We start from the raw sequence: 27,339 nt of genomic DNA, 5'->3' as shown, positions 1-27,339 counted from the left end.
AGAACACCTAAAACACCAAAAACATGCTAACCACACTAGAGGAAAAAAAGTTGTGCACAAGCAGCTTTGTTCTACTAACCGCGGACCGTACTTGCGCATGCCCAGTATGGATGCACTCATCCAGGGCCGGAAGAAACCCTTTTAAAGGGACTCCGAGCAGTGCAGAAACTATGGAAAGATGCATATCATTTTAAAGCTCTCTTTCTCCTCTTTCCAATGATATATAAACCACCACCCTACGTCTTTTAGTTTTCGCTATTTTCGCGATTGAAATTGCAGCGACCGCGATTTCAATCGCAAAAATAGAGAAAACTAAAAGGTGTAGGGCAACGATTTAGGTGTCGTCAGAAAGAGGAGAAAGAGAGCTTTAAAATGATATCCATCAAGCCATAGTTATATTGTATTACACAGGACGACACTTTCCCCAGTGTCAGCAGCTCTATTCTGCTGAATGCAGCTGCTGACTTTGACAAAAAGTCGGCCTGTGTAATACAAGTAACTATGGAAAGATGGATATCATTTTAAAGCTCTCTTTCTCCTCTTTCTGACGACACCTAAATCGTTGCCCTACGCCTTTTAGTTTTCTCTATTTTCGCGATCGAAATCGCGGCCGCGGCAATTTCAATCGCGAAAATAGCGAAAACTAAAAGGCATAGGGTGGCGGTTTATATATCATTGGAAAGAGGAGAAAAAGAGCTTTAAAATGATGTGCATCTTTCCATAGTTTCTGCACTGCTCGGAGTCCCTTTAACTCACGCCAAGTTCCTGCCCTGGATCGATGGGCTCCAAGAGGTTCTGGGAAGCCTCTGGATTATCCAAGCAAGTATGAACTTTTTTTTTTCAATGCAGGTGTATATTAGATCCTGTAAGACAGCCTAGCTCAAGATTTTACCTTGAGAGAAACCTTGAAAAAAAGTTAATCTCTCAGGGAGCATCTAAATAAAAATTATATACACAGAAAGTAAGAGTTTGATTGGTTAATAAGTTGTAGATCTAATATTTTAATATTTACCCCTCAACCACCAAGTGGTCCCACCGTGTCCCCCTTACCGCCAACAATTCTGGCCACCAACTTACCATTTTCAAGTGTGGCGAATATATCCTTACAAGTGGTCTCGTCATCATATCTACAGTGAAAATTGTTCCCACAACTGCCCCATCGGTTGACATTTGAATTGGTAGATCAGTCTCCATGCGTAAGATAAGCAGTTTTGTATATAGAAACCGGCGCTTTGTGACTTTTTAAATTAAATAATGGAGAGGTCTATTGTAAAGGCTATTACACACAGAGGGTTTTCAGCAAAGGTGGACGGCCAGGGCCGTCTCTGCCAAGAATCCAAATCGTCTACAGCGGCACCCAAATCTTCTGGATGCATCCGCGGTTGATCTGTATGGTGGATCCACTTGGCTGAGCGTAGGCCAATGGCGTACTTCTATTCGCCATGCCAACTCCATCATGTGAAACGCCAATGGTACTCATCCCCTTAGCATCTCAAAACATAGCATCGCTAGCCTATGTTTGTACATCCTCAGCCACAAACTGTCGCTCATGAGGAGTCCTTATCCTTGCTGGACGAAAGTCCTCATATGTACCAGGCTTAGGAAGGGTGGGTCTCAAGACATAGAAGGGTGGGATCTCAAGACATAAAAGGGTGGGATCTCAAGACATAAAAGGGTGGGATCTCAAGACATAAAAGGGTGGGATCTCAAGACATAAAAGGGTGGGATCTCAAGACATAAAAGGGTGGGGTCTCAAGACATAAAAGGGTGGGGTCTCAAGACATAAAAGGGTGGGGTCTCAAGACATAAAAGGGTGGGGTCTCAAGACGTAGAAGGCTGGGGTCTCAAGACTATGGTTGAGAGCAAACTTGCTGATAGACCTGGGGGCTCTCTTCTCTACACTGTTCAGCACTGACTTTTGACTGTATTTGGCAGAAATCAATCTAATCACTCATAATTTTGCTCCACTAGCATGTTTGGCTCCACTTACAGTATATAAAGTAGAGATACTAATTGAGCACTATATGGTAGGTGGATAAGCTCTAAGGGCCTGGACAAATTAACACGCTTGTGTCCACATTTCAGCATCTGTAACATTGATGTGTTGCTAAAAAGTGGACAGACATGCGTTAGGGTGTTCAGGCCCTAAGGGATCCCTGTAATTACATGTGAATAATACATATTTTACACTCATAATATATCCCATTGGAAGATTCATTTTCCTTAATAAGCAGCTTCATTTTAGTCAGGTCTGGAGTTACAGCTTTATTTCCTTACCTGCAGTACTGCTATAGACAGGATTTATTGTGCAGCTCGAGAACAAACAAAACTGTAATTAATCTCTTGTGGTTTCGTTGTTGTATTCTTTGAGGATTAAAGACTGCGTTGCAGTAAAATTCAGAGAAGTAAGCGCTGTATCAACGGATTTCCTAGAAAGTGAATGCAGAGCTGTACAGGTGCAATTAGCTGAGTCTCTTTATAGATTACGGTATGTACATACTGGGGGGGGATGGGTGACTAGACATTCAGATCTATTTTCATGAGTGTAGAGAGGACAGAACCACAGTCAGGTGACTGGTACTACCTGTAGGTCCTCAGGAGAAATGTCCTCTTATCTGCTGTCCAGGATACCAGTCACCTGAGCAGGATGTATTCTACTGCCGTTTCCACTGGGTCCAGAAACCTAGTCTGAATGCAGCTCCATTGGCCGCAGATGAAAAATGCAGCCTATTGAGGAGAATGGACTTGATTCATGTGTGAGGAAAACAAAAAATAGTACCTGCATCAATTTTTATGGGCATGGTGTCTAAATCTACATTGTGGAGTATGGGAGCAAAATCGCAGCTACAGAGACATCTCTGAGACAGACGCGGCACTACAGTAGAAATGGGGGCTAAACCTTTGCCGACACATAAAACAAAATCCATGTGTTCCCATTACTGAGCTGTACTCCCTCACATTCTGTTGAGGTCAAAACCTCAAAAGGACCGGACAAGAAATCTTGGGGTTTTGTTAGTGTTACCTCTGACTTGGATGATCGTTTTTAAAGGGAACCTGAAGTGAGATGTATATGGAGGCTGCCATATTTATTCCCTTTTAAACAATGCCAGTTGCTTGGCAGCACTGCAGATCTATTTGGTTGCAGTAGTGTTTGAATCACGCCAGAAACAAGCATGCAGCTAATCTTGGCAGATCTGACAAGAATGTCAGAAACACCTGATCTGCTGCATGCTTGTTCAGGGTCAATGGCTAAAAGTATTAGAGGCAAAGGATCAGCAGGATAGCCAGGCAACTGGTATTGCTTGAAAGGAAATAAATAGGTCAGCCTCCATATAACTAACTTCAGGTGTCCTTTAACCTGCTGAGCGGTCTGGACGAGCTCAGCTCGTCCAACACCGCCAGAGGCTGCCGCTCAGGCCCTGCTGGGCCGATTTTGATGAAATAAAAAGCAGCACACGCAGCCGGCACTTTGCCAGCCGCGTGTGCTGCCTGATCGCCGCCGCTCTGCGGCGATCCGCCGCGAGCAGCGGCGAAAGAGGGTCCCCCCAGCCGCCTGAGCCCAGCGTAGCCGGAACAAAAAGTTCCGGCCAGCGCTAAGGGCTGGATCTGAGGCGGCTGACGTCAGGACGTCGGCTGACGTCGATGACGTCACTCCGCTCGTCGCTATGGCGACGATGTAAGCAAAACAAGGAAGGCCGCTCATTGCGGCCTTCCTTGTTTATTCTGGGCGCCGGAGGCGATCGGAAGATCGCCTCCGGAGCGCCCTCTAGTGGGCTTTCATGCAGCCAACTTTCAGTTGGCTGCATGAAATAGTTTTTTTTTTTATTTAAAAAAAACCCTCCCGCAGCCACCCTGGCGATTTAATCAGAACGCCAGGGTGGTTAAAGCATACCTGAACTGAGACTGGCTATGAAGAGAAGACACAGCCCCAGCAGGCATGAGAGTGTATTCGATGCCTACATGCAATACACTCACTACCCAGCAACTGGTATTGTTTAAAATTAAAGGGACACTGTAGGGGGGTTGGGAGAAAATGAGTTGAACTTACCCGGGGCTTCTAATGGTCCCCCGCAGACATCCTGTGCCCGCACAGCCACTCACCGATGCTCCGGCCCCGCCTCTGGTTCACTTCTGGAATTTCAGACTTTAAAGTCAGAAAACCACTGCCCCTATGTTGCCATGTCCTCTATCCTGCTGATGTCACCAGGAGCGTGCTGCGCAGGCACAGACCATACTGGGCCTGCGCAGTATGCTCCTGGTGACATCAGCGGGATCGAGGACACGGCAACGCAGGCGCAGTGGTTTTCAGACTTTAAAGTCTGAAATTCCAGAAGTGAACCAGAGGCGGGGCCGGAGCATTGGTGAGTGGCTGTACGGGCACAGGATGTCTGCGGGGGACCATTAGAAGCCCCGGGTAAGTTCAACTCATTGCAAAATTGTGTTCCTTTCCTATTGTTTATAGGGCATTCCTCAAGCCAAATACCTTTTTGTTTTTGTTTTAATGCTCTAATTCCCTATAAACTACAGAAGCCACGCCCACAGGTTTTCAGAGAGCCAAGGCACTTTCGGACAGTAGCAAGGGCTCATGAGAGCTCAGTCTGGCCAGGAGGAGGGGGGAGGTATTACTAGCCAAAGATTTCAGAGGCAGAGGGGAGGAGGGAGGAGTAGGTTTTTTTGCTCAAGATGCAGATAAGCCTGCCTCTGTGTACTGTTTACAAACATGGCTGCTGTCGTATCACAGGAAAAAATAATCATATTCTATTAAAGCTGTTTGCAGCTAGATTTGCTGTGTAAACCATCTAAACGTTAGATAACATATATAGACAAGTTACTTGTTATAGTTTTTCATCTCGGATCCGCTTTAAACAACTATTTTTAAAAAGGTATAACTTAACAATCTAAAGAATTTCATAAACAGTAAAATCAACTCGGCAAATCATTCAAGAAAGACAAATAAACCTAGAAAGAAGTGAATTTTATACATATATAGAACAACAACATCAAAGAAAAAACAAACAGTATACGGAAAGAATTAAGAACCACTGCCACAGTGACTCAACTCCAGGCAGCCACATTTTTCTAGTTTTGGGTGGTAAAAGGGTAAAATATGCATGGCCCTAAGCTTTTCTGCCCCCCTTCCCGTGTTGTGTTTTCCCCCCAGTTAAAGCTGTGATTGGCCGGTCACACACTTCATCCTCAATCACACTTCCAAATGGCTTTGCATAATCATGGCTGGGAGTGTTCTTGGCATGAGCAGTTTAGAAACAATTGTAACCACGCATGCGCAGAATGCTCCACCCTAATGTTGCTGTGCACAATCGGGAGCGCACACACACACACACAAAAAAAAAAAGTGGAGAGAGGATGCGTCACTGAGATAAGAGCGGAGGGGCGAAGCACAGAGATGGAGGGGAGGCTGGTGAAACTGAGCGGCCACAAACATTATGGGGGCTCTGAAGAAGCCCCAGCTATGGCCACCTTATATTTCTATTCTCAAGTTCAGGTGTGCTTTAACTCCTCACCTCTGTTAAAGGACCAGGGCAGTTAAAATCGACAGATTTTGGGCCAGTCTATCTCCTCATGGGGAATTCTCAGGATGTTCTTTGTTTCCAACAGCATTTCCTGAACAGCAGTTGCAAAGTCTAAAGCTGGGAATACACAATAAGATTTCTCAGCAGATTTACTGTCTGATCGATTTACCAATCGATTTTTGAATTGGCTGTTAAGGAAATGCTGAAAAAAAAAAAGAAAACCCTGAGAATCCCCCATTAGGAGATGGACTGGCCCAAAACCTGTTGGCTCTGTCAGATTTTAACTGCTTACTCTTTTTGCGATAGTGGTCCTTTGCAGGAACTGCCCAGTTATAAGAGCTCTTGATCAGTTATTTTTAAGTTAAACCAGCCTTTAAACACTGACTTCCACACCTGAATTGCAGCTTCACCCCACTGCAAGCTTAAGGCCTCGTTCACATTACAACCCGCAGATGGCGGTGCGATCGGAACGCAACGCCTATGACTGTACGCCATCTGCGTTTGTATGCGTTGCATGGCTGATCCCATTCACATACAAAGCTAACAATTCTCGATATCCTGTGCCTGGAGTTGAGGATTAAACAAGGAATTTAGTGAACATTAACTCAACATATTTCACACAGTGCTCAAGTGCTTATGGGGAAGGTTTGGTACAGTGTGCAGACTGCAGAGGTACAACACACAATCTTTCAGGTTTCCTTGAAAGAGGCAAACAAACAATCATGCACATGCAAACACCATTGTACCATCACCACCAACACTGTTCTCCACACAGAGGTGCAAAATGCATGCTGGGATTACCTACTGCTGCAGACGGGGACAGCCAGAAACCTCCAAAAAGGGGGAAAAACAAAGCAAAATTAGCAAAACAAATTCTGCACAGCTTTCTGCTCATTCTCACAACTAACAATGGTCAGCTGCAGGTGTATGAAAGGGTCTGATGAGTGCAAAGCATAGGACAGTTATAATATAGCCTACTTTAAAGGACAACTGGAGCAAAAGGTATATGGAGGCTGCCATATTTAATTCCTTTTAATCAATAACAGTTGCCTGGCAGCCCTGCTGATCTATTTCTCTGCAGTACCGTAGTATCTGAATAACACCAGAAACAAGCATGTAGCTAGTCTTGCAGCTAGGCTATCCTGCTGATCCGCTACTTCTTAAAGCCTGGACCTACCAGGCAATTTTCCCGACTACTTTGTCGTTCGCAAAAACTACCGGTTTCCGCCGACAATTTTTTCTTGATCTTGTAACATGAGTACAGGTACACGAACGACATTCAGTGATGGGCACCGATAATGACCGTCAAGGCACATCAGATCTTTAAGATCACCGACGACTCCGTGCAAAATACCACAACCGCTCGACTTCCTGGTCGCGCCCTTCGTGTAACTTCGTAAGCAGGAAGAGGATTTGCCGAATGCTCGTCGTCATGTGGACATCGCTGGACCCGTCAGTTGGTGAGTACTCAGCTTAACCCCCTTGGCGTTCTGATTCTTTCTGGATTTTAGGGTCTAAAAGCGGTGCAATTTTTTTGCACCCTTTCAGGCCCCAAAACCTGGAAAAAAAAATCCCTGCCAGGGAGATCTGCAGCAGTATTACAATCACTCACCTCCCTGGCTCCAGCGCTGCAATTATGCCTCCATCCTCCGGTGGCGCTGCAGTTATGCCTCTATTTCGGTTGCGCTGCAACTCTAACGTGAAATTGACGGCTGTCCTCATGACAGCCGGCGATCTCACCAGGAGGAAGCAGAGCCCTGGAGGAGAGGAAGAAGAATGGCGGCCGAGGTTGGGATCCCCCGGGAGATATGTAGAAACGCTCCCGTTGCGTGCTGTACTCTGCACACAGCCTCTGGCGGCTACCCCGAGCAGAGGTAGGGATTACCGCTCTTAGCTGCAGTTTTCCGCCCCGCCCTAGCTCGGGATTACTGCCAAGGAGGTTAATACTGTTAGCCACGGAACCTGAACAAGCATGCAGCTGATCAGGTGTTTCTGACATTGTCAGATCTGACAAGATCAGCCGCATGCTTGTATCTGGTGCAATTTCGGCTGTGTCACTATAGATACAGAAATAACTTTGTATTACTTATGCCACTAAAGTATGAAACAGAAGTTGTTTTTTTTTACTAGTTGGGCATGCAGCGCACAATTATATTCAGTCTGTAGCGAATGGATACGATCGCTACGACACAGTTTGCAGGCCCAAATGCTGTACAAACATTGCTAGGCATTGCATCTATGCAGCATTAGGTCCCTGAACCGTCACCCTAGCGATCACATCCAGTCGCTATGGGCAGCAGCCATTACAGGTGTCCATGAAACTAAAGGCCAAGTATAGGTAACAAACAGTGTTATCTAGTTAGGTAAGGGATTCAAAGTTAAACCACAAGGGAAAAAACAAACAAACACATTTTATTAATTTAATGGGACACTGTGACCTAAGGCTGGTTTCACAGTAGGATGTTACGTTTTAGGGGACGTTATGGTCCCATAACGTGCCCCTAACGCAATGTCTGGTGCTCTCTGATGTGGACGTCAGAGTGAGCCGCGTTGTGCAGCTCACTCTGGCGTCCGTGATGCGTACTCTTGGACGCATGCGGCATCACGTGGTCCCGCCCGGCCAATCGCCGCAAAGAGCGGCCGCTCCAGGAAGTAAACACTGCACGTCACTGAGTGAAGTGATTATTAATTAGCCATGTGCCTGGCCGCTCTCCGCTCCTCCCCAACATGACTGAGCATGTGCAAGCAGTCTAACGCGGCTCTGCCGCTTATAACGTACTGCATGCAGCACGTTGTCTTATGGCACAGCGTTACTAAATAACGCAACGTGGGCACTGTGAACAGCCCATTGATTTTTCATTGCTGTGCATTGGGCTGCGTTACAGGCTGCTCTAACGTGCGCCTGTAACGTCCCACTGTGAAACCAGCCTTAACCTTTTTTTTTTTTTTTTTTTTTTTTTTTTAATTTCTTTTATTCTTTACTTTCAATGAATAAAGCTGCTATAGAGCAATCCTTCACTTTTAAAGAGACACTGAAGCCAGTTTAAAAACAGCTTTTTACCTTTTATTTATGTGAGTCATGTTTGCCCCTGCTAAAACGCCGCCATCCTGAGGCAGAACGAGGGGTCTTTACCCCCAAGTCCTCTGGGGCACACTGCGGGCAGCGTTTCCGTGAGAGGCAGAGCTTTCAGCTGTAGCTCTGCCTCTACACGCGTCTATCAGCGTGAATGGGAGCGTTTAAAGCTGGCTTTTGCAGGCTTTCTTGAAAGCCTTGCGGTAGATCCCGGCGTTGCGTTTCATTTCGTCTCAAAAGCAACATGTTGCTTTCAGAGGCTGTAAAAACAAGTGCAGAGACCTGAACTGCAAGCCTTGAAGGCTTCCCAAAAGCCTTCAAAAGCTAGTGGCTTAACACTAAATGCCAGCGGTTGAACGTTGCCCCAAGCGAAAGCTCGGCAGAAGCCCGTGTGAAACAGCCCATAACAACACGGGTGTGAGTGCACAAACGTGCGGCTTCAGGATTCAGTGCTGTTACTTTCATGTCTTCTTTAGGGTGACAAATTAGGGGCCGAAGTGGTTTAACAATACCAGTTGCCTGGCAGACCTAATGGCCTATCTGGCTGTAGTAATGTCTGAATCACACACCTGTAACAAGCATGCAACTAATCCAGTCAGACTTTAGCCAGAAACGTCTGATCTACCTGCTTATTCATGGTCTATATCTAGTATTACAGGCAGAGTCTCTGGGTGTAAGTATCAGAGGATCAGCAGGAAATAAAGAGGTCAGCCTTTATATCCCTCTCAGTTCAGGTGTTCACTCATCAATCACTACTCAGCCAGTATATAATGCATCAAAAACTAGTCTATACAGACAGATGACCCAGCATTTTGCAAGCAGTTGGTTGTGCAGCTGTGGGGCAGATAAAACGTGTTACATGCGACATATAGGGCCTGATTCACAAAGCGGTGCAAACACTTTGCACGCCTGTGAAAAGCCCTTTATCACGCCTAAACTAAGTTTCTGTAGAAGAGATCAGCAGCACCACGTAGATGTATTTAAGCTCTTTATTGCATAAAGATAAAGCCCAGGTACAGCGACAGACGCTGTTTGAGGCAAACTCCTTCCTCAAGCTGTATAGGCTCACTCAAAGAGATAAACACAAAGGCATTTATATACAGTTTCAATAAGGTCACATGGACCAATCAGATAACATCACAATACAAAAAAACATGAATGTCCAATCACAGGGCAAAGCATAATGAGAGGACCTGATGGGGAACAGATATGCAAATCAGCAGCCGTTACCACAGCAGAATTTAAAAAAGTGTCATATCCTTAGTGGCCAATCAGCACTTACCAAGTCAGGAGGACCTGTCGGGAAACCACAGCACGGTCATAGCGCTCCTCCCAATCTCCCAGAGGGCAATGCAAGGAGCGTACTGCCGAAAAACGGAACGAATGACGTCAGCCGTTTCCATGCGTAAAAGCGTCCGCATAAGGTCAGATGCGGAACCGTAGAAATAGCCGCTATGCCGAACGCAGAAATCTGCAAACTTGACGCGTAAAACGCATGTAATACATCACATGCTGACAAAGTCAGCACCATAAATCATTAAATGATGACCAAAAGCAAAAAATGCTAGTGCTGTGGTAAAGTAAGGCTGAGTGTACCATAATGGATAACCACCCTTATAAATAAATCATTGTATTAGATGTAAAAAATACAATAGCAATAAAGAAGCCCACACATCAAAAAACAGCAACTCCCAGTATACTCAATGTATAACCCACAAGGGAAACACACATAGCTGGACTCGGCAGTCAGCACACCGCCAACGCGGCATAGCAGACTGCACAAAAATATGTAAGGGCACAATATATCAATATATCAATGAATATTACACTCAATTTGAATATAAAGGTTTAAATGCAAAAAGAAAGGTCGTAATCCCGGTTGAGACCGCCCCCTCCCAGGGTACCCAACCTCCTGATCCAACCCGCCTCCGTAATTATTTTTCCCTGTTACCTCTAAAATGAACAGGAACCCCATTAATGACTTGCTCATGGAGCTGTGGTATAGAGTGGCGGAAGTGGGTAAAATGGGCCGAGACAGATTGAGACATTCTTGATCCTAATGGCCGATTTATGTGAGGAGATACGTTCACACAAACGCTGGGTGGTCTCTCCCACATACAATAGCCCACATGGGCATTTAAGTAAATAAACTACATATGAAGAATCACATGTATACAGACCATGTATGCTGAACTCAGTACCTTTGGACGGGAGCCTAAACTTATCTCCCTTAAAAATCAAGCCACACATGACAGCCTAAACATGGAAAGGTGCCACTTTGTACCACAGTTCGAGGAATAGGGGCTCGAATCTTGTCCCTAACCGTAGGGGCTCGTTTAAAGGATAACAAAGGAGGAAATTTAAACTCAGGAACCTGGGGAAAAGCACTTTGTAAGAGGCCCCAATGCTGCCGTACAATGGACCCCAGCTTATAGCTGCAGGCATAGTACCTGGAAACAAAAGGGAGTCTCACTCCTCCATGGCGTCTTCTGGTGGGTCTACTGGATACCAAGGTGTGTTTGGGGTACCCCCTTGACCTAAATCTGTCCCTCATTTCATTGAGTTGAATCTCGCACTGGTTAGAATCTGATACAATCCTGGACACTCTCTGCAATTGTCCACCAAGAATGTGTTCTCTAGTTGACCTGGGGAGGAAGCTAGAGAATTCCAAAACAGAGTTTCTATCTGTTGGTTTAACATACAGATCTGTCTGGAAACCACCAGGTCCCAAGACAACCTGAGCATCCAGGAAGGAAACACTCTTCGAGTCAAAGTGTGCCGTCAATCTAATGGGGGGGGGGGGGGGGGGGGGGCGGCATTTGCTCAAAAGCTCCTCAATAAATGAATTAAGGGCCAACTGTGGCCCCCTCCAAACGCAAAAAATATCGTCAATGTACCTCCACCAACAAACCACATGTTGGCGGAAGTACATTCTAGTATAGACGAATGCCTCTTCATAGAGGCCCATGAAGAGATTTGCGTAGGAGGGGGCCACGTTGGAACCCATTGCTGTCCCCCATAATTGCTGATCGAAAACACCCTCGAACTCAAAGTAATTTTCCTCCAAGATAATCTTCAAGAGTGAAACCGCAAACTTTCTCTGTTCAACGGTCAGGTCAGACTGAGTTAAAAGATACCAATCGATTGCCTCTACACCCCCATCGTGTGGGATGGAGGTGTAGAGGCTCTTGACGTCTAATGTAACCAGCGCGAGATCCGTGCTGGTTACATCCCTGGGCTTTATCTTTATGCAATAAAGAGCTTAAATACATCTACGTGGTGTTGCTGATCTCTTCTACTTACGCTTTGGGAACTGCTGGACTACAGCGCCATATCAGCTTAGCACACGGATACCCTCACTTGGGTGCCTATCGACTGAGGTGTAAACTAAGTTTCTCTAGTAACTCGCGCAAAGTTTTGCGCGCGCAATCGTGCAGCGCCCATTAAGCCCTATGGGACTTTGCGCGCGCCTGCGCATTTGCGTGCGCAAAACTCTTCGCGCGATCAGCAGCACAAAGCTGTGATAACTCTGCTAGTGCAAAGGTTATCACGCCTAAAGTATTTTAGGCGTGATAACTGAGTAATCACCGCTTTGTGAATCAGGCCCATAGAGTGTGGTTCCCATGCAATCTGATAGTAATGAATAGCCACAGCTCTGCCAACCCCCAAATAGCTCCAGATGCCCACTAGGCTATAATACATGAGCAAAACTTGGGGGAAAAAATTCCACACAGTGAGAATTTTAGAGAAAAAAAAAAAATCTATGACAACATGAATATATAGCAAATAGGGTACTAGTGTGCTTGAGGGAACCCAGTAATCTCCACCCATGTCCAGCTCCACCCAACGATAAAATCTCCACCCAAGTCCATGGAGCCTCCACCTCTCCTGTGCCTCACACACTTACCTCCCTCCCCGTTGCCTAACACTAACCCGCTACCTAGCAGTGGTGCCTTGCTGGATACCCTCAAGCTCACTAGTCGGGCTGGACGTGGTACCAGGTAGAGCTGGCCTATGTGGGCGGAGATTTTACAGGGTCTCCTAAAGCACATGAATACCGCACATAACTCTTCACTGCAGATGGGTTCATGAAAATCCAATCACACCAATGCTATTTCACTAATATTTGAGTTGCCCTCGCTGTCCTGCTAGGACTCAGGCTAGGGTTGCAAACTTTTGCCACCCAACAGAAGACAATCTAGCCCAAGTTTACAGTATCAAATAGAATCACCACTCTTTTCTAGTCCTGGAAATCTTACATCAAATGTGCTGTGTGAGCGCCTCTGTTGCCTCACATGGAATGGCTATGTACCCAATGTACACTAAAAATGCATGCAACACGGAGAGGTGAAAGAATTGGTATCAAGATGAACTTTTACATGTTAGGTCAAAATAAATATGAATTCAGCAGCCTTTATTTGGAAATACTGTACATGCAGGTTTAACAGTTTTTCAGCAGCATATTGTCTGCATCCTGGTTTCCAAATAGCTTGCAGTAAAGTGCATTACAGACTACAGGTATCAGCCACAGGATCCCCCACCCTTACAGTAGTCCAGTCCACATCTCCCCAAAGATATACTCTAGCTGGGTGCGGTGAAGCCATTGCTGGGTAGTCAAAAAGTAGGTGTAGCCAACAGTCGGCAGTGCCATGTGGACCATATTGAGTGCACTAAAGTTCCAGTGCCCTCATTTGCCAGGTGGTCAGGAAAATCAGCCCGATAGGTAGAACAGCCAGCGGAAAAAAAAAAGCTGGAGAAAATGGGCTGAATTTATTCAATGAATGGCACAGACTATTTAACACCTATTTGACCAACAATAATGCGGCGTGAATGTAGTTAAAAAAAATGTAGTTAAAAAGTACTGTAAGGACATTCCTAGCTCTACAATGAAAAAAAAAAAAAACACTAAACCCCATATATGATTGTAAAAGTTTAAAGCAAGCATTTGTTACTGTTCGCTGGACAAGTTTATTTTAGTAATTATATAACGCCAACACATTACGCAGAGCTGAACAGAGTATGTTGTCACTAACTGTCCCTCAAAGCTCACAATCCAGTCCCAACCATAGTCATATATCTATGTATGTATTGCGTAGTGCATGTATCATAGTCGAAGGCCAATTTAGGGGGGAAGCAAATTAACTTATCTGTATGTTTTTGGGGTGTTGGAGGAAACCAGGGGGCCTGGAGGAAACCCGTGCAGACACGGGGAGAACATACAAACTCCTTGCAACGACACTAACAATAGTGGTTGAGGTCTGTCATTTACTGATCTGGTACAGTGGATTACTAGACAACTTTTTAATTGTCTTGGGTGATGAAACGCTAGTGTTTGTATGTAGATTAAAGAGAACCCGAGGTGTGTTTAAAGAATGTTATCTGCATACAGAGGCTGGATCTGCCTATACAGCCCAGCCTCTGTTGCTATCCCAAACCCCACTAAGGTCCCCCTGCACTCTGCAATCCCTCATAAATTACAGCCACGCTGTGAGGCTGTGTTTACATCTGTAGTGTCAGTCTCAGCTGCTCCCCCGCCTCCTGCATAGCTCCGGTCCCTGCCCCCGTCCCTTCCCTCCAATCAGCAGGGAGGGAAGGGATGCAGGTGGGGACCGGAGTTCTGCAGGAGGCGGGGAGAGCAGCAGACTGACACTATAGAGATAAACACAGCCAGCTCTGACAAGCTGTTTGTCAGCAGCGTGGCTGTGATTTATGGAGGGATTGCAGAGTGCAGGGGGACCTTAGGGGGGTTTGGGATAGCAACAGAGGCTGGGCTGTAAAGTCAGATCCAGCCTCTGTATGCAGATAATATTCTTCAAACCCACCTCGGGTTCTCTTTAAAGGGAATCTGTGAAAATAAACGAAGAATATACGGTAATGAATTGTATGTGTAGTTCAGCTAAGAAAGCGGATATTAGTAGCAAAGAAAAAGTCTCGTATTATTTTCCAGCAGGGATGGTCGTAGTTAGCCAACTTCGCTACGCTGGAACTACGGGTAGTTTTACGCAATTACGCTTTGCCAAACTACGGCTTCGAAATCAAATATTCGCTTTGTATACATTTCGTAGACTATGCGTTAAAATACGCAATTACGCGTAGTGCATGCTGACGCTTATGCCCGCATGCAGAAAATTCCTCTTTAAAGATTTATCCCGGGAACTCTATGCGTACATTCCCCTTTCCAATGAGTACATTTGTAAGCATACAATCGCACACGGAAAATTAGCAATACACATGTTAACTACGCATAGTGGGCGTAAGCTACACGTAGCAGTACTTCACTACGTGTAAATTCGTAAGCGTAGTTTTGAAACTTCACCTACGAACTACGATGCGAACTATGATACTTAAATTCGCACTGGCATAGTTTCTGCTCATCCCTGTTTTCCAGTACAGGAAGAGTTAAGAAAATCAGAGTTAGTACCTGCTGTTTTGAACAATCCTTCATGGCAAGGTGAGACGTTGCTCCACCCAAGCAGGAACAGACAGCACTTCCCCTATAAAATTACTACATGGTTAGTCCACCCTCAGTGCTTTAAACCGAGTACCCGACAGGTGAACATCCACTAACCCATATACGTGCTACTATATGACAGACAATTAACACCCGGGTGGGATTGTTGCCCTGAAGGATTGTTCAAAACAGCGTTAGCAGATACTGATTTTTTTCCCCACAATCCTTCAGGGCAAGGTGAGACGATTAACAAGTAATACAACCTCATGGTGGGACCACAGCTTGGAGAATCTTTCTTCCAAACACTTAGTCATGAGCCGAAATTGCATCAATTCGGTAATGGCGAATAAATGTTGAAAAATTTGACCAAGTCTCCGCTTTGCAGATTTGTTTTGGAGAAGCCCCTGCTTTATTAGCCCATGATGTTGCCATAGCGCTAGTTGAATGAGCCTTGAATGATGCTGGAGCATCTAACTGCATCGCTTTGTAAGCTTCTATTATAGCTAATTTAATCCAATTAGCAATAGAAGATGCCTTCTGACCTACATTTTTTCCTGAAAATAACATAAATAATCTATCTTTCTGATTTCAGACGTCTTTTTTAAATACTCCATAACACATTTTCTAACATCTAAAGTGTGAAAAATGCTCTCTTTTTTACAACTAGGGTTAACACAAAATGTAGAAAGTACAATTTCCTGTGATCTATGAAACCTGGACATCACCTTTGGACAAAATTTAGGATCCGTCTGCAAGACTATTCTGTCCTGGAAATCCTGAAAATATAGACTTCACAGATGAGGCCTGAATCTCACTTATTCTCCTAGCAGAAGGGATTGCTATTAGGAAAACTGTTTTTAACATAAGTAATCTTAAAAGTGCGTACACACGCAAAATCTCAATCAAAGGAGAAGAAGACAGAGGCAAACTTGACAATGCAGACAGAGCCGCAATCTGTACTTTAATAGTACTGACAGAAATACTTTTGTCCCAGCCATCTTGAAGAAATTCCAAAACGGCCGGGATTGATAAACTAAGTTTGATAACTTCTTAACCAAGAATGGAATGTTTTCCAATATTTAAGGTATATTTTTCTTGTAACTTCTTTGCGACTACCAATGTAGACGCAACATTCCAAGTAGACGCAACATTCCTCTTAGTAACCTTAATTCAGGATCCACACTGCCAAATTCAACCGATTTGGATGAGGATGCCACAGCTTCCCGACATAAGAGATCCGGTCTGCAAGGAAGAATCCAAGGACCTTCCACTGCTAACGATTTGAGAGTTGCAAACCAACTTCCCCTCGACCATAAAGGAGCAATCATTATTAGAGGATTCCGACAGCCTCTCCACTTGCTGAGTACCGCCGGTATCAGATTTAGTGGTGGAAACGCATAAAGAAGTGGAAAATTCCATGGTCTCTTAGGTTCAATGAAAATTAATTCAGAACCCGAGTATTTTCTTCGGTGGCAAACAAGTCCACATTCGGAAGACCCCATTTCCCCACTATCTGCATAAATACTTCCCTGTTAAGAGACCATTCTGAGGACAGAACTTTGTTTCTGCTCAGTTTGTCTGCTTCCACATTCAGCCTGCCTTTGAGGTGCATAGCTTTCAAGGACAATACTTGCTTTTCTGCCTAAGAAAAAATCTTTTCCGCCTCCTCCTGTAACAGGGATCTTGTACCTCCCTGTTTGTTTATAAATGCAACTGCCGTCACGTTGTCTGACTGGATCAGTACATGACAATGCACTATCCTGTCCTGAGCCTGTACAAGGGACATTATCACTGCCCTTAATTCTCTCCAATTTGACGATCTTTGGGACTCCAATTTGGTCCATTTTCCCTGGAACGCTATGTGCCCCGCGTGAGCTCCCCACCCCCATGAACTTGCGTCTGTGGTGAGGATTCTCTCTACTGGTTCCCTCTACTGTCTGCCCTTCAGCAAATTGGATTCCTCCAACCACCACTGAAGAGACAACACAACCGTTTGAGGGATAGCTACCTTGAAGTCTAAGGTCTGGGGACGTCCGTCCCAATTTCCCAATAGAAATCCTTGTAACTTCCTGACATGTGCCGAAGCCCAAGGCACTGCTACAATCGTTGAGGACATTAGACCCACTACCCAAGAAATTACTCGTAACAAACGGGTTTGGATCCAATTGTAGGGATTGAACTGCTAATTTTAATTTTAGTATCTTTTCTGGAGGAAGAAAAATCATTTGATTTGTTGAGTTTATTAGCATGCCCAAAAACAGAGCTTCCTGCTCTGGAACAAACATGGATTTTTCCAGATTTATAATCCATCCTAGAGATTGTAGATGATCTGACATCAACTCCAAGTGATCTTTTAGTTCCTGTACTGAACTTCCCAAGATTAGCAAGTCGCCTAGATAAGGAATTATCTGAATCGACTTTTCTCTCAGAGGAATCAACGCTTCTCCCAGAACTTTTGTGAAAATTCTTGGGGCAGAGGTGATCCCAAACGGGAGGCAAACGAACTGGTAGTGGCTTACAATTCTGTTTACCTTTACTGCAAACCTTAGAAATTTCTGAGATCGAACATGAATTGGGACGTGCCAGTGGGAGTCTCTGAGATCCAGTGATGCCATGAAAGCTACTGGAAACAAAAGATCTCACTGAAAAAATTGATTCCATGCAAAATCTTTTCTTTTTCATGAACGGATTTAGACTGTTTAGATTCAAAATTAACCGGTAATTTCCTGACTTTTTTTTACTACAAAAATAGTTGAATAAAAACCTTTCGGTTCCATTATCGGAACTCTTCGAATCACATTCTGATCTAACATATTTTGCAGGATTCCCAATATTTCTGTTACTAGAACGGGATCTTTAGGTGGTTTTGAAATCGCATATCTTGACGGAGAAGGAACAGCAAACTATTTGGTAACCAAATTTGATTAGTTGATGAATAAACGGACTCTTTGACATCAGAGCCTATCTGTGAGCAAAGTACTTTAATCTTCCCCCCACCGCCAGGAAGAAGTCATTGTGTATTTGACTGTGCTTCCGGGTTTTTAGATTTAAAAACCTCCTCTGGACGCTTTATTAAATATCCATCTTCTACCTCTTTTTTGATCCTTAAAGGACTCACGAGGCGAAATAGGGAAAACAAAAGTTAAATACCTGCATGAAATTTGAGTGCACGGAGGACGCCATCCGCGCCCTCCGTGCCATTCCGCCGGGTCCCCGCTGCTCAATGTCCCACCGGGCCGGCTCCCAACCCCACAGCCCGGGTCGGGCTATCCTGCCTCCACTAAAATGGCCGCCGGAGCTGGCAGCGGCTGCGCAGTCTGCACAGACGTGAGTGCGGCTGCACAGCTCTAGGGCCCTCCCCCCAATCCACGCCACGGGCTGTCTCCTGTAGCGTGGATCGGAGGGGAGGGGGGGCGCATTGAAGGCCCTAGAGCTGCGCAGTCGCGCATATGCGGACTACGCAGCCAGCTCCGGTGGCCATTTTAGTGGAGCGGCGGGGACCCGGCGCTACGGCATGGAGGGCGTCCCCCGTGCACTCAAATGTCATGCAGGTATTTAATTTTTTTTCCCTATTTCGCGTCGTGAGGATTCTTTTTGATCACCCCTGGCTTACGAAAAAAATCTCTTTGCTTTCTTTTTTGGAAAAAAAATATTTTTGTTAGCAGTCCTCTCTAGAGCTGCAACCAGCTCTGGCCCAAACAACAGGTCTCCTGTAAAAGGAACCCCACAAAGTCTATTTTTTGAGGTCAAGTTCCCATCCCAGGTCTTTAAAGTGAATGTTTACCACTTTAAAAATCAAAAATTCAAATACTCACCTAAGGAGAGGGAAGGCTCGGTCCTAATAAGCCTTCCCTCTCCCGGTGCCGCGCAGGATCCCCCGTAGCAGTATTCGACCAGTTCGGTCAAATACTGCCACTTTCGTAGCCGAAGGGAGCTTTCGGAAGCCTTCGGGAGCACTCGGGCTCCCGAAGACGGGCCGCTCCATACTACGCATGCTCGAGCGCCCTCTATGACGCATTCACGCGTGCGTAGTATGGAGCGGCCCGTCTTCGGAAGCCCGAGTGCTCCCGAAGACCTCCGAAGTCCCTGCGGCGGCGGACGCGAACAGGGGAGTCAGCGCAGCACCGAGGGTACCGGGAGAGGAGAGGGAAGGCTCATTAGGACCGAGCCTTCCCTCTCCTTAGGTAAGTATCTGACTTTTATTTTTAAAGTGGTACCCATTGGCTTTAACCATAAAGCTCTGCGAGATACATTCACTAAGGCCGTAGGCTTTACCATGAATCTGATGTTGGGCATACACGGTGCGATAGTTATCAATCGAGCACAATTTGGGTTTTTTTTTTCTCTGCAAGGTGCCGAGACACCCCCACTGCATTCCTTATCAATCGAGCGGCTGATGGCTCAATTGATAACATCAGACGTGTCCGATCACCGCGGCGGATCGATAACTCGCTCGATCCCCTTGGGCGGACAATGCAGAAAACGAATCGCTGATAAGGAAGCGCCCACGGGGACCAGCGGGAATCGATCCGCGCGGACGAGCGGTGACGCGCTGGCTCGATTCCGGCGCATTATCTCACCGTGCATGCCCAGCATAACTGTCTCAGCAGAAGCATCAGCTAACTAAGCTGCAGCCTTTGTAAGAATTGTGATGGAATTTAACAATTGTTCTGTGGGGGACCATGCTAAAATACTAGATTTTAGCTGATTTATCCAGAGCTCCAAGGTTCTGGCTACACATGTAGAAGCCACAGCAGGCCTGAATGTAGCTGCACTGGCTTCCCAAAACCTTTTAAGATAAGCATAGAGTTTATCGATTGGGTCTTTTAAGTCTCCCAAATAGGCCTGAACGATTTTAGGAAAAAATTGAATTGAGCGATTTCTGTCCAAAATTACAATTTCGATTCGATTCACGATTTCCTTAAAATCAAACTTTGTTCCCCCCCCCCCCTTTGTGCCTGTCTGTTCCCCCTCTGTCCCCGTCTCTCATTGTGCCCCCTTTGCCTCTTCATGCCTCCTCTGGGTCTCTCTCTTGCCTCCTTTGTGTGTCTGTGCCTCCTCTGTCCCCCAAGTTGCATCAGTCCTTGCTTCAAGCACGAGTCCAGCGATGCCTGTTTATCCACTTTGCCTCCTGCAGGCTCTAATGCACAGCATACTTCCTGCATATCATGTGACATACAGGACCCCGAAGTTTTGCCAAGCACAAGAGGCGGCAGAGGGCGATAGAGGATGGAAGGTATGTCCAACGCTGCGGGCACTGGGACTTTGGGAAAGTTTGAAGGCGCTTCTTCAAACTTCCTCATGTGGAAATGACGTGATCGCGATATTCGCCGCTTTGACGATTCTGAAATTGTGATCTTGGTGATCGCAATTTCGATTTAAATACGATTTATCTTTCAGGCCTACTTCCAAATCCTCAAATGCTAAATCCCCTTCTTTAGTTAGTTACTTGAGAAAATGGAGTATCAAATTTTGGGCATTTATACCAAAGGACTGTATGTTTAGTAGAAAGAAAAAAAAAATCTTTACACATGTTTGGACAACAACAGCCTTTTTCTGGATCATTCCATTCTTTTATAATAGCCTGCTTGATAGCTTTATGAACTGGAAAAACAAGGCCCTCTTTTTCCTCCATACCTTTGTATAACTGATCATGTAGTGACAAAGTAGAAATAACATCTTTATTTAATTCAAGGGTTTCATTAATTGCCGCAATTAACATTTCAGTATCCTCAACACGAAATTTAAACCTTGAAGAGGTTTCAGACTCTATTTCCTTATTATCAGACTCTTCTGAACGATTCTCACTTCTACCTGCTCCTGGCCATCTTTATCTGGCAAAACAGGTACAGATACTTCTTGAGCAGATTATGTACCCGCCTCTGAATAGAGGACCCTGGCTGCTCTCCCATAACCTTTTCCATACATACTTGGCATAAAGTTTTAGCATATGTCAAAGGCATCTTAATATTACAAACAGCGCATCTTTTATAAGTAGCAGGAGGCTTGGATTTATCAGAAGACTCCCCGGGTTTTAGCCCGAATTACAAACACAACAAACGGGCATAAAGATAAATCCCTGAATATAATCCTGAACATTGCATCCACGCAATATACAATGCACCAGAAAGAGCTAATAACATATCCATCTCACCTTCTGGGCGGCCGAGCTGCTGTTCGTTTTGTCAGATGTCGACATGATGAATCACGGCCGACACAAAACGCCGTCTCTCGCAGCAGCAACAGTTCCAGCCCACGCTCTTTCCCTTAAATTACTTCCTGCCTGTGACGCAATTTGAGGTGGGACCAAAGGATCAGAGAGAATAAAGTATAAGAGCGACTTCCGGCATACCCGCCGGAAGTTACGCAACCCGGAAGAACCACGCCAACCAACAGCCGCATGGATTACGGACGCCATCGCTGATCAGACACGCGGCTGCTCGCTCACCTCTCAGTCCGCCGCCACAAGACTACCAGGGAAATCCACGTCTTCCACTCTTGCCCTCCACATCCGCGGGAGAGAAAGGTAGGTCACCCCATATATTTTCAGCACGGGGTAAACGGCCAGACTGCCTCAGTTCCACAGTCTCTGCCGCCCTAAGGAATTCAAACCTGCAGCCCAGCACACAGATCCAACTCCCAGGGGAGATGCCGACCTGCCTGGATGCAGGAACAAACAGCACAGAGGGTGGACTAACCATGTGATTACTTTATAGGGGAAGTGCTGTTTGTTCCTGCGTTGGGTGGAGTGACGTCTCACCTTGCCCTGAAGGATTGTGGGAAAAACATCAGTTATCTATGCAAAAGAGCTTCTCTGAGCTCTTAGACCCAACTTGGGTTGAAGACAGTCCTGTTTTCTGAAGCACTTATACATCAAAGAAACAGTGAGACAAGTTGAGATAAGGTTTTACTGCATGAAAGTTCAAAGGGTCATTAGCTCTGCTCTGTTTTATAGTTTAAAATACAGAGTGTGGTTTGTAAACTGCAAATATGACAGAATGAAGCAAGGTTGTATAACAAGAAATAAAAAAAAACAAAAAAGGCTATATAACTGAAAAAAATATGAGACTCTTCGTGCTACTGATGTTCTATTCCTATCCGTACTACACATACAATTCATTATATCAGGTCTTAAAGCAAACCTGAATATAAAAAAAATGGGTTAGGAAGGCTGCCATATGTATTTCCTTTTAAACAATACCGGTTGCCTGGCAGTCCTGCAGATCTATTTGCCTGCAATAGTGCCTGAATCACACACCTGAAACAAGCATGAAGCTAATCTGTATGCTTGTTCAGGGTGTAACACTAAAAGCTTAGAGGCAGCGGATCAGCAGGACAGCCAGGCAATTTAAATTGTTTAATAGTAAATAAATATGTTAGCCTCCATATTCCTCTCACTTCAAGTGTCCTTTACCTGATCTAAGAATTCTGACTACATTCCGATGATCTCAAGTAGCCTTATAACCCCTTCCTGAGGTAACAGTCAAACATGCATATTTAGCATGTGCTGGAGCTTGTTTTTTTATCCATATTAGTTTTATAAGGTCAGCCTGAGAGGATTCCATTGTAGCTGGTAACAGCAGAGCATCACGCAGGTACACAGAGTGTAGACAATGCTGTACACTGTAATGGAATCTCACCAGGCTGAGATCCTCCTGGCTATAAATTAGGACGATGACTTTGTTTGGCAATGTTATGCCTCAGGTCCGTTCCTGTCAGTGAACAGGGCATGAACCACCTCAAAGGCAATCATTATGGGCGAGTGTGGGCGGGAAATTACCCTTTAAATTATTAAAAAAGTACTTAGAGCTAATAAAAGTTACTTACCTGAAAGCAACCATAGCTGTAGTGATGCCCCCTACAGGCTGTAGCTGTGGTTGCACATGAGCTCTTCAGCAAAGTCTTTCTATACAGTAGTGTCAGTGAAAAACTAGACTGGTGAATCTTTACGAGAGTGAGGCACACCTGCAACAAGCAAGCAACCAAATACCTGATCTACAGCATATACTCCCCTCCATCAGGGCTGTGGAGTCTGGGTAATTTTTGGTACCACAGCCCTCCCCCTTCTCCCCATAACATCGCACTCTTCCACTCACTTTGGTGAAGATCGGAAGGGACACATGGCTGACCACCCCAAGAGTATAGGGAGGCAGGGAGTGCGGTTACAGGTAGGTAGAATATGGCAGAGCGGTACAATAAATCTAAGCAGAAATGCAAATACTGTTACTAGAACAAATCCATTCCAATTATTATAGTACAAGGACACAGGATTATTTATAGACCTCTGACAAATTGAACTGTACCAGGACACAGTGCATAGAGAATGTACTGTAACAGGCGTCCTTTTTTTGCTTAAATGCCAAACGCACTTCTTTATTTTAATGATCACTTGTTTTAACAGTACTGGAGAACAGGTTGATCACTATTATTATTATAGAATTTATAGATCAACATCTTTCGCAGTGCTGCACAGAGTATGCAGTCTTGCCTTTAGCTGTCCTTCAGGGGAGCTCACAATCTAAACCCGGGCGTACTCATATATGTCGATTGTAGTCCAGGGCCAATTTAGATGGAAGACATAACTTATCTATGTTTTTGGTATGTGGTAGGAAACCAGAGTGCACAGATGAAACCCACACAGACACGGGCAGAATATACAAATTCCTAGCAGATCGTGCCATGGCTGGAAATGAAACTGGAAACCCAGCAGTACAAGGTGAGAGTGCTAACCCTATGCCACTGTGCTGATCATTGATCAGCTAAAATTTCGATAATAGGTAGAATAAAAGGCCATTAACCACAAAGTTGCCGTTCACGTTTTTCCTCATTTTGTATCATTTCATTAAATACAGTATAGCTGAACTGTATTACACTGTGGTGATAGACTTGCCACAGAAACTACTCGGAGAGCTTGTTGATCTGATTGAGAACTGCTCCATAGAACAGACGATCACAATCAAATGCCCATAGAATGTCATACAGTATACAGATTGATAGTTCAAAACACAAGACTTTAGTACAAAGACTTGAGATATGTGTGCACTGCAAAAGAGCTTCCTTTATCCATGAAAAAAACTGAAGCCAGTCAGTTTGGTGCCAATTAAGGAGCCCGTAAACGGTACAACTTTTTCATCAGATGCGATTTTTCGACGCACTTTTTACGATCGAAAGTAACTGGCATAACAGATTCTGATAACTCAAATAATGCTGAACGCCACCCTTCCATACCATTTCAGTACTGAACATGTGGACAGTCATGGAGAGATCACTACTTGCGCTTCACAAGTTATTTCACATTACTCAGATGCTTCCTCCTTCCAAAGCTGAAAGGAGGAAGTATCGGAGTCATGTAAAAACACGCCTTGACGCGCACACAGTGAACTCCCCCTGGCCTGTCCACTTGTTCGGTACGGAAGTGTGGTGTTCGGCAGTATTTGGGTGTTCTGAATTCAATATGTAATGTGAATACTAACACTACTTAGAAACAGTAGCCCTTCATCTGAGAACATTTCTTACATAAAATTATTAGGGCCGGTTCACACAGACACCAGAGATGGACAGAACTGTTCTATAGCAAACAGCTATGGGGAAAGACCTCAGGGTCATTTCCGAATACATCATTATACTCGTTACCGCGTGGGTGCTTTCCCAGCGGCCGCAATTCCTTGATCGCGTTCCTGCAGCCGGTGATATCATGCACATGCACAGAGTGCTCCTGGCTGAGGGCACGAGATCAAAGGCAGGCGGCCACCGGGAAAGTATCTGCGCAGTAATGCGTACAATGATGTATGCGGAAATGACCCTGAGGTCATTCCCCATAGCTGTTCGCTATAGAACAAGTTCGGGCCATCTCTAGTGTCCGTGTGAACCGGCCCTAATCTCTAAACGGACACTTGGCAGGCGTTTACAGCCAGTGTCCAGGACTCGTTAAATGCTCCCATTCAAGTGAATGGAAGAGTTTGTATAAGGCGGCGTGTACCATTTACCTGCGTTTGTGCGAACGTGACATTGCGAACCCGATTTTCCCCGTTGCTCTTGTGGACCCTGGATGCTACATGCTGCGTCCAGTGACGATTACCGCTGCGTCTGTGTCCCGAAAAAAGCAGATTGTGACGATAAGCCGCTGAAAGCCTGCGCAAGCCCACGAACGAGACGCTGCTCAAACGGCCCTTATGTTTATTATGAAACGGCCCTTATTATGTTTTACTATTGTACAGTCAACTGCTGCAGTGCTTTATGGATTCCAGGGTCATGGCACCATCGTCTAGGAGAAGCCTAATTCATGTATCACTATGTTTTTGGGAAGTAGGAGGAAGTCAGAATGCATAGAAGATCGCCATGCAAACACAGGTAGAACATACAAACTCTGTCCAGATAATGGCCTTGCCAAGAGTTGGATCTAGATCTCTAGCACTGCAAAGTGAGAGCTCCATCCACTATACCATCATACCACCACCTCTTCACCTGAGGTGGGTAAAATCATCCCAAACGCAACAAGTCAAGAGCTGGGAATGTCAACAATGCAATCTCTATGAACTTTTTGCAACCCTCTCTAGAACAAACACTGTCCTCAAAAGGAGCTTAGAGAGGGGATACAATCCTTTAAGCCTTGTACACGCATTCAATAAACCAGTGTTTGTACGCAGCCCCAACGAGTCATCGAGGGATTCGGAGTGCTGGGCCGAGCGCATTGTTCTCTTTACCACTCCTCCTCAAAGTCATTCAGTTTTGCTCAGCTCCACTCCCATCGCAACAGAGCGTCACTAGTCTATAAGATAGTGAGGTGTCTGTACAGCCTCGTCCTGGCCCGTCACCCGAGGAGTTGAGTGCCGATCCCTGTGGGCAACAGTTGTGTGTGTACACAGCTTTAGGGCTCGTTTCCACTACTGCGGTGCGGAATCGCCTGGATTCCACCGCTGATAAAATCGCATGCGGATGCGATTCCGCATGCGTTTTTTGCCGCGAATTCGCATAGGTGAGGGTATATGCGATTTTAACCATGTCACTGCCTGTGTGAATTAACATTGGTACCTATGCGAATTCGCGGCAAAAAACGCATGGGGAACACGCATGCGACTTCCCTATTAAATACATTGTGTGCGATTCGCCTGCATTCCACACGCAGGCGAATTCTGAGGGCTCTGCCGTGCAGAAAAATCCTGCACAGAAAAACGCACAGCAAAACTGACAAGTGGAAACAGGCCCATCCACTTGTATTGGCTGTGCGAATCTGCATGCAGGAAACGCATGCAGATTCGCGATAGTGGAAACGGGCCCTAAAAGTCCAAAACCTAGTGGCAGTTATGAACGAATAAGTTCTGCAGGTAATGCTTTCAGAATTTGCACAAGGCAGCACCAGACAGACATGACAAAATCTACAGCTCTGGCCTACAAGACAAGATATCACTGTGCACTAGTGAGGAAAAATGCTAAGGCAGGAATAAGATCTACCAAAGTTGCGATGGAAATCTGAATGTGAAATATTATTACTAACAGCTGGTGGAGTGTGCTATGCGGGCAGGAATGTGCGCTCCATCTAATCAGCTCCACGGCCAATCTTAGAAGGGCGGAGCAGGAGAGCGCATGTGTTAGGGGCGAACGGACACAAATATATAGCGGATGGCTTGTAAACTACTACTACTATTGATTTATATTTGGTATCATTCTCATCCTGCAAAATGAAATTGGTGAACATAATATATTTCATATGTAATAAACTACACAATATTTCAAATTCAGATTTAAAATAGCCTGAATGTTTCTGAATAAATGAATAAGGTTATTACAAATCCTGACAACAAATAGCATCAACTTTAATTACTTCATGGACCAAATCAGCAAGTTTAACTTTTCCACAGCATTTGCTTGTCCCTCAAATCAAATGACTTCTACCTCAGTCATTGCCTCAGTGGAATATCGGTAACACCTAATGGAGGCAAATGACTGATACCTGCAATAATGCAGCAGACACCAGTATTGAATATTAGTTTAGTATTTATATAGCTCAGACATCTTCCGAGGCGCTGCACAGAGTGGATTGTCTTTTCACTCAACAGGTCTGCCTAGGCACCAGAAGAGCAGCCGTTGCCCAGGAGACACCAATGCAGCAGATGAAAAGAAGGCAAATACCTGTGTTGCAGGCATATGGAAGGCACTAAAAAAAAATGTGGCAATATAGGAGACACCAGAGGGAGGGTGGAAGGAGTATAGAAGCCTCCAGTGCATGCAGTATAGGGGACAGCAGATAGACAGAGGACTACAGGAGACAGCAAAGAATGGAGTAC

At 45.2% G+C, this 27,339-nt stretch overlaps 1 protein-coding gene across 3 annotated transcripts in view; it reads right to left on the bottom strand.

Moving 5' to 3' along the window:
- PLCD1 (phospholipase C delta 1) overlaps window positions 1–27,339 on the bottom strand; it is a 224,080-nt gene that overhangs the window by 130,420 nt on the left and 66,321 nt on the right. The window lies entirely within an intron of this gene.

Source organism: Hyperolius riggenbachi, chromosome 5 (genome assembly GCF_040937935.1).
Source record: "Hyperolius riggenbachi isolate aHypRig1 chromosome 5, aHypRig1.pri, whole genome shotgun sequence".
Taxonomy (NCBI): Eukaryota; Metazoa; Chordata; class Amphibia; order Anura; family Hyperoliidae; genus Hyperolius; species Hyperolius riggenbachi.
The sequence above is the reverse complement of the archived record's forward strand: the minus strand, read 5'-3'. Positions and strand labels throughout refer to the sequence as shown.